Genomic DNA, 14,185 nt, shown 5'->3' with positions numbered 1-14,185 from the left:
CAAAATACTAAGTACACAAATCCTTGCAAAAAAATTATTATTTACATAAAATGTTGATAGTTAACGGTTCCAAACTGGGCTTGACCCGAGGGCCTGCCCGCCCCGCTTGCCAACAAGTTTTTATAATGAAATTAAAATTCCACTATTATTCTTTCATAATTAAATTTATAAATTTGATTTCAATTTTTGTAAATACAAATTTGCAAAATTTCAAATACTAACGACACAAATCCTTGCAAAAAAAATTATTTCTTATTATTTTATAAATCTAATTGTAATAAATAAAATTCATCTCTGAGATACAATATAAAAACCTAGACGCAACTATAAGAGCTTTTTTTGTGAATAAATATAAAAATCTATTACATGCTGATAGTTAGAGGTGGCAAATTGAGCCTCGACCCGGAAGACCGGCCCACCAACACACAGACCACAAAGAGTCGATTTAAAGGCAACTGTAAAAAATATAGATATATAGTAATGTAGATGCAAACTATAAGAACAATTTTGTGTTGATAAAAATAAAAACATATTACATGCTGATATAAAATGCTGTTAGAGGTGACAAAATGGGTCCGGCCCGGAGGGCCACCCACCAACTTATTTTTATAATTAAATTAAAATTTCATCATTATTCTTTTATAATTAAATTCTTAAATCTGATTTCAATCTTTGTAAATATAAATTTGTAAAATTCAAAATACTAAGTACACAAATCCTTGCAAAAAAATTATTATTTACATAAAATACAAATTTGCAAAATTTCAAATACTAACGACACAAATCCTTGCAAAAAAATATTATTTCTTATTATTTTATAAATCTAATTGTAATAAATAAAATTCATCTCTGAGATACAATATAAAAACCAGACGCAACTATAAGAGCTTTTTTTGTGAATAAATATAAAAAACTATTACATGTTGATAGATAGATGTGGCAAATTGGGCCTCGACCCGGAAGGCCGGCCAACCAACACACAGACCACAAAGAGTCGATTTAAAGGCAACTGTAAAAAATATAGATATATAGTAATGTAGATGAAAACTATAAGAACAATTTTGTGTTGATAAAAATAAAAACATATTACATGCTGATATAAAATGCTGTTAGAGGTGACAAAATGGGTCCGGCCCGGAGGGCCACCCACCAACTTATTTTTATAATTAAATTAAAATTTCATCATTATTCTTTTATAATTAAATTCTTAAATCTGATTTCAATCTTTGTAAATATAAATTTGTACAAAATTCAAAATACTAAGTACACAAATCCTTGCAAAAAAATTATTATTTACATAAAATGTTGATAGTTAAAGGTTCCAAACTGGGCTTGACCCGAGGGCCTGCCCGCCCCGCTTGCCAACAAGTTTTTATAATGAAATTAAAATTCCACTATTATTCTTTCATAATTAAATTTATAAATTTGATTTCAATTTTTGTAAATACAAATTTGCAAAATTTCAAATACTAACGACACAAATCCTTGCAAAAAAAATTATTTCTTATTATTTTATAAATCTAATTGTAATAAATAAAATTCATCTCTGAGATACAATATAAAAACCTAGACATGTTATAAAACGACACAAATCCTTGCAAAAAAATATTATTTCTTATTATTTTATAAATCTAATTGTAATAAATAAAATTCATCTCTGAGATACAATATAAAAACCTAGACGCAACTATAAGAGCTTTTTTTGTGAATAAATATAAAAACCTATTACATGCTGATAGATAGATGTGGCAAATTGAGCATCGACCCGGAAGACCGGCCCACCAACACACAGACCACAAAGAGTCGATTTAAAGGCAACTGTAAAAAATATAGATATATAGTAATGTAGATGAAAACTATAAGAACAATTTTGTGTTGATAAAAATAAAAACATATTACATGCTGATATAAAATGCTGTTAGAGGTGACAAAAAGGGTCCGGCCCGGAGGGCCGCCCACCAACTTATTTTTATAATTAAATTAAAATTTCATCATTATTCTTTTATAATTAAATTCTTAAATCTGATTTCAATCTTTGTAAATATAAATTTACAAAATTCAAAATACTAAGTACACAAATCCTTGCAAAAAAATTATTATTTACATAAAATGTTGATAGTTAAAGGTTCCAAACTGGGCTTGACCCGAGGGCCTGCCCGCCCCGCTTGCCAACAAGTTTTTATAATGAAATTAAAATTCCACTATTATTCTTTCCTAATTAAATTTATAAATTTGATTTCAATTTTTGTAAATACAAATTTGCAAAATTTCAAATACTAACGACACAAATCCTTGCAAAAAAAAATTATTTCTTATTATTTTATAAATCTAATTGTAATAAATAAAATTCATCTCTGAGATACAATATAAAAACCTAGACGCAACTATAAGAGCTTTTTTTGTGAATAAATATAAAAATCTATTACATGCTGATAGTTAGAGGTGGCAAATTGAGCCTCGACCCGGAAGACCGGCCCACCAACACACAGACCACAAAGAGTCGATTTAAAGGCAACTGTAAAAAATATAGATATATAGTAATGTAGATGCAAACTATAAGAACAATTTTGTGTTGATAAAAATAAAAACATATTACATGCTGATATAAAATGCTGTTAGAGGTGACAAAATGGGTCCGGCCCGGAGGGCCGCCCACCAACTTATTTTTATAATTAAATTAAAATTTCATCATTATTCTTTTATAATTAAATTCTTAAATCTGATTTCAATCTTTGTAAATATAAATTTGTAAAATTCAAAATACTAAGTACACAAATCCTTGCAAAAAAATTATTATTTACATAAAATGTTGATAGTTAAAGGTTCCAAACTGGGCTTGACCCGAGGGCCTGCCCGCCCCGCTTGCCAACAAGTTTTTATAATGAAATTAAAATTCCACTATTATTCTTTCCTAATTAAATTTATAAATTTGATTTCAATTTTTGTAAATACAAATTTGCAAAATTTCAAATACTAACGACACAAATCCTTGCAAAAAAAAATTATTTCTTATTATTTTATAAATCTAATTGTAATAAATAAAATTCATCTCTGAGATACAATATAAAAACCTAGACGCAACTATAAGAGCTTTTTTTGTGAATAAATATAAAAATCTATTACATGCTGATAGTTAGAGGTGGCAAATTGAGCCTCGACCCGGAAGACCGGCCCACCAACACACAGACCACAAAGAGTCGATTTAAAGGCAACTGTAAAAAATATAGATATATAGTAATGTAGATGCAAACTATAAGAACAATTTTGTGTTGATAAAAATAAAAACATATTACATGCTGATATAAAATGCTGTTAGAGGTGACAAAATGGGTCCGGCCCGGAGGGCCGCCCACCAACTTATTTTTATAATTAAATTAAAATTTCATCATTATTCTTTTATAATTAAATTCTTAAATCTGATTTCAATCTTTGTAAATATAAATTTGTAAAATTCAAAATACTAAGTACACAAATCCTTGCAAAAAAATTATTATTTACATAAAATGTTGATAGTTAAAGGTTCCAAACTGGGCTTGACCCGAGGGCCTGCCCGCCCCGCTTGCTTGCCAACAAGTTTTTATAATGAAATTAAAATTCCACTATTATTCTTTCATAATTAAATTTATAAATTTGATTTCAATTTTTGTAAATACAAATTTGCAAAATTTCAAATACTAACGACACAAATCCTTGCAAAAAAATATTATTTCTTATTATTTTATAAATCTAATTGTAATAAATAAAATTCATCTCTGAGATACAATATAAAAACCTAGACGCAACTATAAGAGCTTTTTTTGTGAATAAATATAAAAACCTATTACATGCTGATAGATAGATGTGGCAAATTGAGCATCGACCCGGAAGACCGGCCCACCAACACACAGACCACAAAGAGTCGATTTAAAGGCAACTGTAAAAAATATAGATATATAGTAATGTAGATGCAAACTATAAGAACAATTTTGTGTTGATAAAAATAAAAACATATTACATGCTGATATAAAATGCTGTTAGAGGTGACAAAAAGGGTCCGGCCCGGAGGGCCGCCCACCAACTTATTTTTTATATATTAAATTAAAATTTCATCATTATTCTTTTATAATTAAATTCTTAAATCTGATTTCAATCTTTGTAAATATAAATTTACAAAATTCAAAATACTAAGTACACAAATCCTTGCAAAAAAATTATTATTTACATAAAATGTTGATAGTTAAAGGTTCCAAACTGGGCTTGACCCGAGGGCCTGCCCGCCCCGCTTGCCAACAAGTTTTTATAATGAAATTAAAATTCCACTATTATTCTTTCCTAATTAAATTTATAAATTTGATTTCAATTTTTGTAAATACAAATTTGCAAAATTTCAAATACTAACGACACAAATCCTTGCAAAAAAAAATTATTTCTTATTATTTTATAAATCTAATTGTAATAAATAAAATTCATCTCTGAGATACAATATAAAAACCTAGACGCAACTATAAGAGCTTTTTTTGTGAATAAATATAAAAATCTATTACATGCTGATAGTTAGAGGTGGCAAATTGAGCCTCGACCCGGAAGACCGGCCCACCAACACACAGACCACAAAGAGTCGATTTAAAGGCAACTGTAAAAAATATAGATATATAGTAATGTAGATGCAAACTATAAGAACAATTTTGTGTTGATAAAAATAAAAACATATTACATGCTGATATAAAATGCTGTTAGAGGTGACAAAATGGGTCCGGCCCGGAGGGCCGCCCACCAACTTATTTTTATAATTAAATTAAAATTTCATCATTATTCTTTTATAATTAAATTCTTAAATCTGATTTCAATCTTTGTAAATATAAATTTGTAAAATTCAAAATACTAAGTACACAAATCCTTGCAAAAAAATAATTATTTACATAAAATGTTGATAGTTAAAGGTTCCAAACTGGGCTTGACCCGAGGGCCTGCCCGCCCCGCTTGCCAACAAGTTTTTATAATGAAATTAAAATTCCACTATTATTCTTTCCTAATTAAATTTATAAATTTGATTTCAATTTTTGTAAATACAAATTTGCAAAATTTCAAATACTAACGACACAAATCCTTGCAAAAAAAAATTATTTCTTATTATTTTATAAATCTAATTGTAATAAATAAAATTCATCTCTGAGATACAATATAAAAACCTAGACGCAACTATAAGAGCTTTTTTTGTGAATAAATATAAAAATCTATTACATGCTGATAGTTAGAGGTGGCAAATTGAGCCTCGACCCGGAAGACCGGCCCACCAACACACAGACCACAAAGAGTCGATTTAAAGGCAACTGTAAAAAATATAGATATATAGTAATGTAGATGCAAACTATAAGAACAATTTTGTGTTGATAAAAATAAAAACATATTACATGCTGATATAAAATGCTGTTAGAGGTGACAAAATGGGTCCGGCCCGGAGGGCCGCCCACCAACTTATTTTTATAATTAAATTAAAATTTCATCATTATTCTTTTATAATTAAATTCTTAAATCTGATTTCAATCTTTGTAAATATAAATTTGTAAAATTCAAAATACTAAGTACACAAATCCTTGCAAAAAAATAATTATTTACATAAAATGTTGATAGTTAAAGGTTCCAAACTGGGCTTGACCCGAGGGCCTGCCCGCCCCGCTTGCCAACAAGTTTTTATAATGAAATTAAAATTCCACTATTATTCTTTCCTAATTAAATTTATAAATTTGATTTCAATTTTTGTAAATACAAATTTGCAAAATTTCAAATACTAACGACACAAATCCTTGCAAAAAAAAATTATTTCTTATTATTTTATAAATCTAATTGTAATAAATAAAATTCATCTCTGAGATACAATATAAAAACCTAGACGCAACTATAAGAGCTTTTTTTGTGAATAAATATAAAAATCTATTACATGCTGATAGTTAGAGGTGGCAAATTGAGCCTCGACCCGGAAGACCGGCCCACCAACACACAGACCACAAAGAGTCGATTTAAAGGCAACTGTAAAAAATATAGATATATAGTAATGTAGATGCAAACTATAAGAACAATTTTGTGTTGATAAAAATAAAAACATATTACATGCTGATATAAAATGCTGTTAGAGGTGACAAAATGGGTCCGGCCCGGAGGGCCGCCCACCAACTTATTTTTATAATTAAATTAAAATTTCATCATTATTCTTTTATAATTAAATTCTTAAATCTGATTTCAATCTTTGTAAATATAAATTTGTAAAATTCAAAATACTAAGTACACAAATCCTTGCAAAAAAATTATTATTTACATAAAATGTTGATAGTTAAAGGTTCCAAACTGGGCTTGACCCGAGGGCCTGCCCGCCCCGCTTGCCAACAAGTTTTTATAATGAAATTAAAATTCCACTATTATTCTTTCCTAATTAAATTTATAAATTTGATTTCAATTTTTGTAAATACAAATTTGCAAAATTTCAAATACTAACGACACAAATCCTTGCAAAAAAAAATTATTTCTTATTATTTTATAAATCTAATTGTAATAAATAAAATTCATCTCTGAGATACAATATAAAAAACTAGACGCAACTATAAGAGCTTTTTTTGTGAATAAATATAAAAATCTATTACATGCTGATAGTTAGAGGTGGCAAATTGAGCCTCGACCCGGAAGACCGGCCCACCAACACACAGACCACAAAGAGTCGATTTAAAGGCAACTGTAAAAAATATAGATATATAGTAATGTAGATGCAAACTATAAGAACAATTTTGTGTTGATAAAAATAAAAACATATTACATGCTGATATAAAATGCTGTTAGAGGTGACAAAATGGGTCCGGCCCGGAGGGCCGCCCACCAACTTATTTTTATAATTAAATTAAAATTTCATCATTATTCTTTTATAATTAAATTCTTAAATCTGATTTCAATCTTTGTAAATATAAATTTGTAAAATTCAAAATACTAAGTACACAAATCCTTGCAAAAAAATTATTATTTACATAAAATGTTGATAGTTAAAGGTTCCAAACTGGGCTTGACCCGAGGGCCTGCCCGCCCCGCTTGCCAACAAGTTTTTATAATGAAATTAAAATTCCACTATTATTCTTTCATAATTAAATTTATAAATTTGATTTCAAATTTTGTAAATACAAATTTGCAAAATTTCAAATACTAACGACACAAATCCTTGCAAAAAAAAATTATTTCTTATTATTTTATAAATCTAATTGTAATAAATAAAATTCATCTCTGAGATACAATATAAAAACCTAGACGCAACTATAAGAGCTTTTTTTGTGAATAAATATAAAAATCTATTACTTGCTGATAGTTATAGGTGGAAAATTGAGCCTCGACCCGGAAGACCGGCCCCCCAACACACAGACCACAAAGAGTCGATTTAAAGGCAACTGTAAAAAATATAGATATATAGTAATGTAGATGCAAACTATAAGAACAATTTTGTGTTGATAAAAATAAAAACATATTACATGCTGATATAAAATGCTGTTAGAGGTGACAAAAAGGGTCCGGCCCGGAGGGCCGCCCACCAACTTATTTTTATAATTAAATTAAAATTTCATCATTATTCTTTTATAATTAAATTCTTAAATCTGATTTCAATCTTTGTAAATATAAATTTGTAAAATTCAAAATACTAAGTACACAAATCCTTGCAAAAAAATTATTATTTACATAAAATGTTGATAGTTAAAGGTTCCAAACTGGGCTTGACCCGAGGGCCTGCCCGCCCCGCTTGCCAACAAGTTTTTATAATGAAATTAAAATTCCACTATTATTCTTTCCTAATTAAATTTATAAATTTGATTTCAATTTTTGTAAATACAAATTTGCAAAATTTCAAATACTAACGACACAAATCCTTGCAAAAAAAAATTATTTCTTATTATTTTATAAATCTAATTGTAATAAATAAAATTCATCTCTGAGATACAATATAAAAACCTAGACGCAACTATAAGAGCTTTTTTTGTGAATAAATATAAAAATCTATTACATGCTGATAGTTAGAGGTGGCAAATTGAGCCTCGACCCGGAAGACCGGCCCACCAACACACAAACCACAAAGAGTCGATTTAAAGGCAACTGTAAAAAATATAGATATATAGTAATGTAGATGCAAACTATAAGAACAATTTTGTGTTGATAAAAATAAAAACATATTACATGCTGATATAAAATGCTGTTAGAGGTGACAAAATGGGTCCGTCCCGGAGGGCCGCCCACCAACTTATTTTTATAATTAAATTAAAATTTCATCATTATTCTTTTATAATTAAATTCTTAAATCTGATTTCAATCTTTGTAAATATAAATTTGTAAAATTCAAAATACTAAGTACACAAATCCTTGCAAAAAAATTATTATTTACATAAAATGTTGATAGTTAAAGGTTCCAAACTGGGCTTGACCCGAGGGCCTGCCCGCCCCGCTTGCCAACAAGTTTTTATAATGAAATTAAAATTCCACTATTATTCTTTCATAATTAAATTTATAAATTTGATTTCAAATTTTGTAAATACAAATTTGCAAAATTTCAAATACTAACGACACAAATCCTTGAAAAAAAAAATTATTTCTTATTATTTTATAAATCTAATTGTAATAAATAAAATTCATCTCTGAGATACAATATAAAAACCTAGACGCAACTATAAGAGCTTTTTTTGTGAATAAATATAAAAATCTATTACATGCTGATAGTTAGAGGTGGCAAATTGAGCCTCGACCCGGAAGACCGGCCAACCAACACACAGACCACAAAGAGTCGATTTAAAGGCAACTGTAAAAAATATAGATATATAGTAATGTAGATGCAAACTATAAGAACAATTTTGTGTTGATAAAAATAAAAACATATTACATGCTGATATAAAATGCTGTTAGAGGTGACAAAAAGGGTCCGGCCCGGAGGGCCGCCCACCAACTTATTTTTATAATTAAATTAAAATTTCATCATTATTCTTTTATAATTAAATTCTTAAATCTGATTTCAATCTTTGTAAATATAAATTTGTAAAATTCAAAATACTAAGTACACAAATCCTTGCAAAAAAATTATTATTTACATAAAATGTTGATAGTTAAAGGTTCCAAACTTTGAAAACAAGTTTTTATAATGAAATTAAAATTCCACTATTATTCTGGGCTTGACCCGAGGGCCTGCCCGCCCCGCTTGCCAAAGAAATTAAAATTCCACTATTATTCTTTCCTAATTAAATTTATAAATTTGATTTCAATTTTTGTAAATAAAATTTGCAAAATGAAATTAAAACTATTAAAAAATCCTAATTAAATTTATAAATTTGAAATTTTTGTAAATACTTTCAAATACTAGCGACACAAATCCTTGCAAAAAAAAACTATTTCTTATTATTTTATAAATCTAATTGTAATAAAAAAATTCATCTCTGAGATACAATATAAAAATCTAGACGCAACTATAAGAGCTTTTTTTGTGAATAAATATAAAAATCTATTACATGCTGATAGTTAGAGGTGGCAAATTGAGCCTCGACCCGGAAGACCGGCCCACCAACACACAGACCACAAAGAGTCGATTTAAAGGCAACTGTAAAAAATATAGATATATAGTAATGTAGATGCAAACTATAAGAACAATTTTGTGTTGATAAAAATAAAAACATATTACATGCTGATATAAAATGCTGTTAGAGGTGACAAAATGGGTCCGGCCCGGAGGGCCGCCCACCAACTTATTTTTATAATTAAATTAAAATTTCATCATTATTCTTTTATAATTAAATTCTTAAATCTGATTTCAATCTTTGTAAATATAAATTTGTAAAATTCAAAATACTAAGTACACAAATCCTTGCAAAAAAATTATTATTTACATAAAATGTTGATAGTTAAAGGTTCCAAACTGGGCTTGACCCGAGGGCCTGCCCGCCCCGCTTGCCAACAAGTTTTTATAATGAAATTAAAATTCCACTATTATTCTTTCATAATTAAATTTATAAATTTGATTTCAATTTTTGTAAATACAAATTTGCAAAATTTCAAATACTAACGACACAAATCCTTGCAAAAAAAAATTATTTCTTATTATTTTATAAATCTAATTGTAATAAATAAAATTCATCTCTGAGATACAATATAAAAACCTAGACGCAACTATAAGAGCTTTTTTGTGAATAAATATAAAAACCTATTACATGCTGATATATAGATGTGGCAAAGTGACCATCGACCCGGAAGACCGGCCCACCAACACACAGACCACAAAGAGTCGATTTAAAGGCAACTGTAAAAAATATAGATATATAGTAATGTAGATGCAAACTATAAGAACAATTTTGTGTTGATAAAAATAAAAACATATTACATGCTGATATAAAATGCTGTAGAGGTGACAAAAAGGGTCCGGCCCGGAGGGCCGCACACCAACTTATTTTTATAATTAAATTAAAATTTCATCATTATTCTTTTATAATTAAATTCTTAAATCTGATTTCAATCTTTGTAAATATAAATTTGTAAAATTCAAAATACTAAGTACACAAATCCTTGCAAAAAAATAATTATTTACATAAAATGTTGATAGTTAAAGGTTCCAAACTGGGCTTGACCCGAGGGCCTGCCCGCCCCGCTTGCCAACAAGTTTTTATAATGAAATTAAAATTCCACTATTATTCTTTCCTAATTAAATTTATAAATTTGATTTCAATTTTTGTAAATACAAATTTTTAAAATTTCAAATACTAACGACACAAATCCTTGCAAAAAAAAATTATTTCTTATTATTTTATAAATCTAATTGTAGTAAATAAAAATTCATCTCTGAGATACAATATAAAAACCTAGACGCAACTATAAGAGCTTTTTTTGTGAATAAATATAAAAATCTATTACATGCTGATAGTTAGAGGTGGCAAATTGAGCCTCGACCCGGAAGACCGGCCCACCAACACACAGACCACAAAGAGTCGATTTAAAGGCAACTGTAAAAAATATAGATATATAGTAATGTAGATGCAAACTATAAGAACAATTTTGTGTTGATAAAAATAAAAACATATTACATGCTGATATAAATTGCTTTTAGAGGTGACAAAATGGGTCCGGCCCGGAGGGCCGCCCACCAACTTATTTTTATAATTAAATTAAAATTTCATCATTATTCTTTTATAATTAAATTCTTAAATCTGATTTCAATCTTTGTAAATATAAATTTGTAAAATTCAAAATACTAAGTACACAAATCCTTGCAAAAAAATAATTATTTACATAAAATGTTGATAGTTAAAGGTTCCAAACTGGGCTTGACCCGAGGGCCTGCCCGCCCCGCTTGCCAACAAGTTTTTATAATGAAATCAAAATTCCACTATTATTCTTTCATAATTAAATTTATAAAATTGATTTCAAATTTTGTAAATACAAATTTGCAAAATTTCAAATACTAACGTCACAAATCCTTGCAAAAAAATATTATTTCTTATTATTTTATAAATCTAATTGTAATAAATAAAATTCATCTCTGAGATACAATATAAAAACCTAGACGCAACTATAAGAGCTTTTTTTGTGAATAAATATAAAAATCTATTACATGCTGATAGATAGATGTGGCAAATTGAGCCTTGACTCGGAAGACCGGGCCACCAACACACAGACCACAAAGAGTCGATTTAAAGGAAACTTTAAAAAATATAGATGAAAACTATAAGAACAATTTTGTGTTGATAAAAATAAAAACATATTACATGCTGATATAAAATCCTGTTGAGGTGACAAAAAGGGTCCGGCCCAGAGGGCCGCCCACCAAATTCTTTTTATAATTAACTTAAAATTTCATCATTATTCTTTTATAATTAAATTCTTAAATATGATTTCAATCTTTGTAAATATAAATTTACAAAATTCAAAATACTAAGTACACAAATCCTTGCAAAAAAATTATTATTTACATAAAATGTTGATAGTTAAAGGTTCCAAACTGGGCTTCACCCGAGGGCCTGCCCGCCCCGCTTGCCAACAAGTTTTTATAATGAAATTAAAATTCCACTATTATTCTTTCCTAATTAAATTTATAAATTTGATTTCAAATTTTGTAAATACAAATTTGCAAAATTTCAAATACTAACGTCACAAATCCTTGCAAAAAAAATATTATTTCTTATTATTTTATAAATCTAATTGTAATAAATAAAATTCATCTCTGAGATACAATATAAAAACCTAGACGCAACTATAAGAGCTTTTTTCGTGAATAAATATAAAAATCTATTACATGCTGATAGATAGATGTGGCAAATTGAGCCTTGACCCGGAAGACCGGCCCACCAACACACAGACCACAAAGAGTCGATTTAAAGGAAACTTTAAAAAATATAGATGAAAACTATAAGAACAATTTTGTGTTGATAAAAATAAAAACATATTACATGCTGATATAAAATCCTGTTGAGGTGACAAAAAGGGTCCGGCCCAGAGGGCCGCCCACCAACTTCTTTTTATAATTAACTTAAAATTTCATCATTATTCTTTTATAATTAAATTCTTAAATATGATTTCAATCTTTGTAAATATAAATTTACAAAATTCAAAATACTAAGTACACAAATCCTTGCAAAAAAATTATTATAATTTACAATAATTTCCTAATTAAATTTATAAATTTGATTTCAATTTTTGTAATACAAATTTTCAAATACTAACGACACAAATCCTTGCAAAAAAAAATTTCTTATTATTTTATAAATCTAATTGTCATAAATAAAATTCATCTCTGAGATACAATATAAAAACCTAGTTTTTTTGTGAATAAATATAAAAATCTATTACATGCTGATAGTTAGAGGTGGCAAATTGAGCCTCGACCCGGAAGACCGGCCCACCAACACACAGACCACAAAGAGTCGATTTAAAGGCAACTGTAAAAAATATAGATATATAGTAATGTAGATGCAAACTATAAGAACAATTTTGTGTTGATAAAAATAAAAACATATTACATGCTGATATAAATTGCTGTTAGAGGTGACAAAATTGGTCCGGCCCGGAGGGCCGCCCACCAACTTATTTTTATAATTAAATTAAAATTTCATCATTATTCTTTTATAATTAAATTCTTAAATCTGATTTCAATCTTTGTAAATATAAATTTGTAAAATTCAAAATACTAAGTACACAAATCCTTGCAAAAAAATAATTATTTACATAAAATGTTGATAGTTAAAGGTTCCAAACTGGGCTTGACCCGAGGGCCTGCCCGCCCCGCTTGCCAACAAGTTTTTATAATGAAATCAAAATTCCACTATTATTCTTTCATAATTAAATTTATAAAATTGATTTCAAATTTTGTAAATACAAATTTGCAAAATTTCAAATACTAACGTCACAAATCCTTGCAAAAAAATATTATTTCTTATTATTTTATAAATCTAATTGTAATAAATAAAATTCATCTCTGAGATACAATATAAAAACCTAGACGCAACTATAAGAGCTTTTTTTGTGAATAAATATAAAAATCTATTACATGCTGATAGATAGATGTGGCAAATTGAGCCTTGACCCGGAAGACCGGCCCACCAACACACAGACCACAAAGAGTCGATTTAAAGGAAACTTTAAAAAATATAGATGAAAACTATAAGAACAATTTTGTGTTGATAAAAATAAAAACATATTACATGCTGATATAAAATCCTGTTGAGGTGACAAAAAGGGTCCGGCCCAGAGGGCCGCCCACCAACTTCTTTTTATAATTAAATTAAAATTTCATCGTTATTCTTTTATAATTAAATTCTTAAATCTGATTTCAATCTTTGTAAATATAAATTTGTAAAATTCAAAATACTAAGTACACAAATCCTTGCAATAAAATTATTATTTACATAAAATGTTGATAGTTAAAGGTTCCAAACTGGGCTTGACCCGAGGGCCTGCCCGCCCCGCTTGCCAACAAGTTTTTATAATGAAATCAAAATTCCACTATTATTCTTTCATAATTAAATTTATAAAATTGATTTCAAATTTTGTAAATACAAATTTGCAAAATTTCAAATACTAACGTCACAAATCCTTGCAAAAAAATATTATTTCTTATTATTTTATAAATCTAATTGTAATAAATAAAATTCATCTCTGAGATACAATATAAAAACCTAGACGCAACTATAAGAGCTTTTTTTGTGAATAAATATAA

Source organism: Gastrolobium bilobum, unplaced genomic scaffold (assembly GCF_033153095.1).
Source record: "Gastrolobium bilobum isolate Gb01-03AN ecotype WA unplaced genomic scaffold, APGP_CSIRO_Gbil_v1 utg12444, whole genome shotgun sequence".
NCBI lineage: Eukaryota > Viridiplantae > Streptophyta > Magnoliopsida > Fabales > Fabaceae > Gastrolobium > Gastrolobium bilobum.
This window is presented reverse-complemented; position numbering follows the sequence as displayed.